At 37.1% G+C, this 6,074-nt stretch overlaps 1 protein-coding gene across 5 annotated transcripts in view; it reads left to right on the top strand.

The window, feature by feature from the left end:
• The first annotated feature begins 1,632 nt into the window (after positions 1 to 1,632).
• Positions 1,633 to 6,074, top strand: part of LOC106881699 (retinol dehydrogenase 14-like) — a 20,533-nt gene continuing 16,091 nt past the window's right edge. Inside the window, exons 1-3 of one of the 5 annotated variants that reach the window (XM_052967027.1) lie at positions 1,633 to 1,964; positions 3,459 to 3,520; positions 5,929 to 6,044. The gene's annotated coding sequence lies outside the window, so the exon portion shown is untranslated. Of the gene's footprint in view, positions 2,270 to 3,458; positions 3,521 to 3,772; positions 3,858 to 5,925; positions 6,045 to 6,074 lie in introns of those variants that run through there. The other 4 variants (XM_052967026.1, XM_052967025.1, XM_052967024.1 and 1 more) reach the window with 4 other exon arrangements.

The raw sequence follows: 6,074 nt of genomic DNA, 5'->3' as shown, positions 1-6,074 counted from the left end.
GAGAGAGAGAGAGAGAGAGAGAGAGAGAGAGAGAGAGAGAGAGAGTGTGTCATCAAGTAAACTTAAAACACTTGGTAAATTTCCGTTCCGACAATCAGTGACTGGTCGTTTAATAGTGTAGTCTAAAACAACCATTCACCGTCTCACTTCCATAGCTTCCGCTTTCGTCTTACTTTCACTCATTACTACTGCTATTCTTGTATCTACGACCACCACCGCCACATCCCCTTGTCATTGTTAAATAAGTTTATTTATAGAAATACAAAACAAAGAAAACATTGCGAATTATACGAGTAGTTTTGTTTCTTTTTTTTTCAGTGGTCGCTAAATTCCAGATCATCCTTGATAGAGCAAAGAGACTCCATGATCAAATGCATTCCAACGTTGATTATCTCGTCTGTTTTCTAGTGTCCAGCACGATATTATGTCTCCTGGCAATCCTTCGATACTGGTACTCGACGTCATGCGCCCACGCAACCTTCACTCATGACACAGACGAAGACTCTAGACTGAAAACGAGGGTGAATAAAGTTGTCTCCTCTCACCGACACACTCGAGTGCAAGGGTTCTCAATCATGTTTTTTATCTATGAATCGCTCTGGCTGCTATTCTACTCTGGTGAATCTTCATAGCCATTTGGTGTTTAAAAATTTGTTTTATTGATACTTCTTTCACAATCCCGATTTTGTTTTTTTTTCACACATCAACTTGTGTCGGTTGAACTATGGTAAAACATTTCAGAAAAGAAATTAAGCTGTTTCTTGCAATAAATACATCTAGGCCAGGGGTTTTCAAACTGTGGTCCGTGGACCACAGGGAGTCCGCAAGGACAAGACAGGGGGTCCGTGGACAGCAAATACTTTTTATGAGCAATTTGATTTTATATATGTTTTTTAATCGAAATCTTTTAATTGACAATAAACCTATTTGAAAAATGCTGTTAAATAAATAAATGCAAAAATATATGTTATTTTAAGCAAATATTTATGTATAAATTTCATAAGCGTTTATAAAGGGGTCCCTAAGGTAAAGCCTGAAATATAAAGGGGTCCGCAAGTCAAAAAGTTTGAAAGCCCCTGATCTAGGCCAAAGCTTTTTCATGAGCCTTTAATATGCTACTGTGGATCCTCAATTTACTATTTTGCTAGCGTGGAGCCTGCAAAATTATATATTGGCCCTCTGGGGTCATATGAATCACCGTTGAGAACAACTGCTCTAGACCAATACCGAACGATTGTCATATCTCTGACTGTTTTTAAAGACATGTGAGGGTGTGCTTTAAGGGCGAGTTGGCTGCTATTTGTAGTAGATCGAGTAACAAATTTGACTTATTTTGTTTTTGCATTCCTTAAATGTCAAACGTTTTACTCTTTCTCCAAAGATTGTTTTTAATGTTAATGTCAGAGTTTTCTATTTTCATTTATTTATATATTTATCCAAATCACATTTTATTTTATTTTGTTTTATTTATATAACTTTTTATCGTGTGTTCCCAACACAACTACCGACTCCTATTAACAAGGAAAGACGATAACTTTTCAGACTGACAGGAGAATAAACGAATAACCGAGAAATAGTGCACGTATAATTGACCTACCTACCATGCCGCCGACCACCTCGTAATGAGATAAGAAAATGTATAGAAAAAGAAAAATAGGAAGAATCTAAAAGTATCTCTCATTCCATCAGTTCAGTTTTCCTTGTATGTCCGATATATGCCAGGCGGATATTCGTCAGCATATAAATATCGTGTTTAAATGCCGAATAGCTGGTGGAACATATTTGTTTAACATTCCATTAGAAAACGAATTTTGTATCTAATGGAAATAGAGGAAACAAATGACTGTGTGCTTAAGAAGCTCGCCTTTGAGACACATTTTTTTCGGATTCAGTCCCACGGCGCGACACCTTGGAAATGTAAAAGATAAAAAGCAAGTAAAAGATAATAGGCTCCGGATAGCCTTGTGAGTAAATTTGGTTGACAGAATCTGAGTGGAAGTCCGTTGAATACATACATACTAAAATATATTATCGACTGCATATATTCAATACATGTGTTTTGCTTGTTCGCCGGTACGCTGCGGGTTAGTACGGTGGAGATGATTCCTTCAAAGCACTGGGTGTTAAAATACCTGTAAGCCATAGATAGTGAGGCAACTCGTCTCTAATCCCATTCAGGAGTGATGGATATCGACATTTCGCTATTTTGCAGCTTTTCAATATCAAGTAGCTGAACCTGGCGATGCAGTTTGCCCCCTGTTCGATTCAGGTACGTGATATTGATAAATCATTTGCACACACACACACACACACACACACACACACACACACACACACACACACCACATACACGTGTATGTATGTGTGTGACTGTATCTGAGTATCCTTTCACACATAGCGCATGACTACTAGTGTACATACAGCTTAGACATCATACGCCAAACCCATAGATTCCATTAACAGAGATCTCTAAAATACCATCCACTGGACTATTTAAATCTTGTCTTTTCCAATAGCAACAAATAAATTAAGCCACAAGCAGAAGCGCTACTTATCAAGAAAACATCATCACACTGCACCTCTTTATACCAAAGTAGTACTCAGAGACTCCAGGGTTCTTCCAAGTGTTAAGTCTCCCTATCACTGTAATGCATTCCATTAACAATATACCACAGGTCAATGTAGCACTGTTGTAATTAGATACCATGGCTTTGTAAATTGGTGCTGCAGGACTGATGTAATGTCCTGTTTTCACTAGGTACTATATATCGGTGTAATATGCTGTTGTAACTAGGTACTACAGGTTGGTGTAATGTACTTCTATAAATTGGTCCTTTATGTGTAATGTGTTACTGTATGTAGTGGTAATTTCAGAAATACCGGTGGGTAATTAGTTTAATCGGGTCCTGACTTTAACTTTCGTAATGTAAAAAGATATTTACCTTTTCAAGCTGACTAGTAAGACTACTTGAACTTTAAGTTATCTATCGTACCCCAAATTACGGTGGCAGTAAGTCCCAAATGATGTATGGGACTTACTGCCACAGTCTCTTCCTGAGAGTGCTTTCGTATACAGTTGAATTAAATGCTAACTAATCTTTTCCGATATACAAATAATGTACATGGCGTGGTGCTTATGCCTAGTTTTCGGAGCTATGCGTGAATATAACTTTACCATTTTAAAGTTACATGCTTAGAACGCTTAGTTTACTGTAGATAACTCTTCCTACATTAGGAATTATTATTGCTTACGATGTCAAATCAAAAGTGTTATTGCTACTTTAAACAGCAAGTCGCTTCTTGTTTACGTACCTATATACAGGTAGGTAGTTTGTGCTGAGGACAGGCTATCCAAACTTACGCTTACATACATGCGACGAGATTTTTTTTTTTTTTTGCTGTACATTAATCTGGATTACTGACTCAACTCGCTGTAAAATTATCTCTTTTTATTTCAGTACCAATGGCAATAGCGATGGCATCAGATAGGACATGCAATGAAGCTAGTAACGACAATCAGGTTAGTGACTTCAAATTCCTCAGCAACCACTTCTAGACAATTATTTATACATTGTCAATCTCTCTTATTTCCTATTTCCTCTCTTTACTTAGACCTTCGATCCTATAATTTAGTAAAAATGTCTCCGATGACAAATCGGAAGAATCTCTCTATTCATTTTCTTAAAATCCACTCCTGAAATCGACACATTTACTGCCCTCGATTTTAATCATATGATGTCTCTTGTGTCTAAAAAATTAAGAACAAAAATTTAAGAACAAAATAAATATCTTTGAATATATCACTTCGTCTGGAATCAAATGTGACTTCCATACAAAAAAAAAACCCAAAATACAAGGTAAGAATTTTGTTAAATCTTTTCTGACCACTTGAAATTTTTCAAATTTTCACCATAATATTTTCAAAAAATCTAGTTCTGATGTAGTTTTGCATGCTGGGGAGTTAAGTTGACAGAACAACTAAACACACATGATCCTCTGACCGAGGATTGAACATTTTTATTGCACTTCATTAGAGAGGCGCATGCATGGTTCTATTGTTAAGAAGATCGCTTTGGTTTCGAATTCGGTTCCACTGTGCGGCACCATGGACAATTGTCTTCTACTATAACCTAGAGTCGACCAATGTTTTGTGGGTGAATTTGGTAGACGGAGACTGTGTGGAAATTTGTCGTATGCATATACGTATATATGTGTATGTCTTTGATTTTATCCCCCTCCCCCAGCGACCACTATGTTGGTTAGTTTACGTTCCTCTGATCTAACGGCTTGGCAAAAAAAGACCGATAGAATAAGTACCAAACTTTAAAATAAAATACTTGAGTTGATTTATTCGACAAAAACCCTTCACTGCAACATTGCGGCAATATTTTTTTTTACATAACATCTGGGGTTTTTTCTCCTGTTTAGTTAGGGACGAAAGAACAGTACCATGTCCCTTGCTTATTTATTTATTTATTTTTGCTGGGTTTCCTAGACTGGTGGAAGGGCGGAAGGTATCCTCAAAACCAGAAACCCAAAGAACAACTGATTTAGAACTGAGCGAGTAATTAAGATTACTGTCACGAAAAAAAATCAATCGAAGGCCAGTGATCAGGTTTACATTGTCCAATGTGTTCTTCCTTTATATAAGAGAGTAGAGAACAATTTAAATGAGATTTAGTTGCTATTTCTAACAGGTCAAATTGGTTGCTGTTTCTAGCGGCCCACCAGATAATGAGTCATGTCTCATGCGGCCCACTTCTCGAAAAAATTGCTCATGCCTGAAAGACTATCTTAGCTCGTGTAATATTTATCTCTTTACACTATGTACTTTAGAAATTAAATTAGATTCCACTGTATCTGAAGTGGGCTTATCAGTGATTACTATTTGCTAAAACTTGATTTTTTTGATAAAGGCAGAAAAATAAATATTCATTGGAGCAAGACAGCGCTTCCTAAATATAATCAACTAGATTTTATTACCAGTTTTTCTAATTCATAGATGAGCGAGTGTGTGCGAGCGTACAATTCCTAGCAGAGAGTAGTGGGACTCAACACATTATTCCGGGTCTCGAATAGCTAATAAGGTGCGGGAGGGAAGGGGCTCTAATTAGTTGTTGGTTTCCCTTCTTTAAAAATAAAAATAAAAATAAAAATAAAATATCCCAGATCCCTGCATTTTAAGGGTTCTGTCCACATCCGGAGCTTAAAAACAGTCTTACTCCACTTTAGTAAATTTCCCTTATAGGCCCGGTGTGAGGGGTGGAAATAATATGTGTCAACAAATACGATAGGAACTAATCAATGAGGTCGCGTCGACATTACAGAAAGAGCAATCACGTAGATTCTACGTGATTGCTCTATCTGCTAGAAATAGCAGCCAAATTTCTCTCAAATCACACATATTAGCATCCAAAAAAGAGAAGGGACATCTTGGACAATCCAGTTCCAGATACATAAAAAGAGACGGGTGCTTCTTCGCAGTGCTCCCTTTAGGCTTAGGCACATTGGGTAGTCTAAGGGCCCAGTTCTAATTTATGTATGCTGTGTCTTTCTGTCAATAAATACATACGAAAGGGCCCAGTGCACTGATTTGCCCGGGGGCTTATAATGCTGCTAAGACGACCTTGCTTCTTCGTTTGCAGGACCCATGAAAGGTTTATATGTTAAGTATGTATGTACGTACACATTTGCTTATACTCTGCTAATGTTTGCATTGCTCATCATGTTCTTTCGAGCTTTGTACTTTGCTTTCTCAGTCATTATATTCTTCAGACTGTTCCCTCCTCCTCTTTTTCCTACTAACCTACTTTTTCTTCCCTCTTTTTTTTTTCGCCATTAGTTTTTTTTCTTTTTTTTTTCTTTTCATTTATATGTTCTTTCTTTCTTTCTTTCTCTATTCCTTTGCCAATCAAATCAAATCAGCAGCAGTAGCGCACTTGATTCTCGTCAGTTTCAAAGAAGTGGGAGAGAGAGTAAACACGAAGAAAGAAGCGCTTAGCTTCAAGAATTCATTTACATTTCACTTCGCTCTTTTAACAAAGGTGAGTGTAAAATTAACCTTGACATAAAGT

Source organism: Octopus bimaculoides, chromosome 4, assembly GCF_001194135.2.
Source record: "Octopus bimaculoides isolate UCB-OBI-ISO-001 chromosome 4, ASM119413v2, whole genome shotgun sequence".
Lineage (NCBI taxonomy): Eukaryota > Metazoa > Mollusca > Cephalopoda > Octopoda > Octopodidae > Octopus > Octopus bimaculoides.
This window is presented reverse-complemented; position numbering and strand designations above follow the sequence as displayed.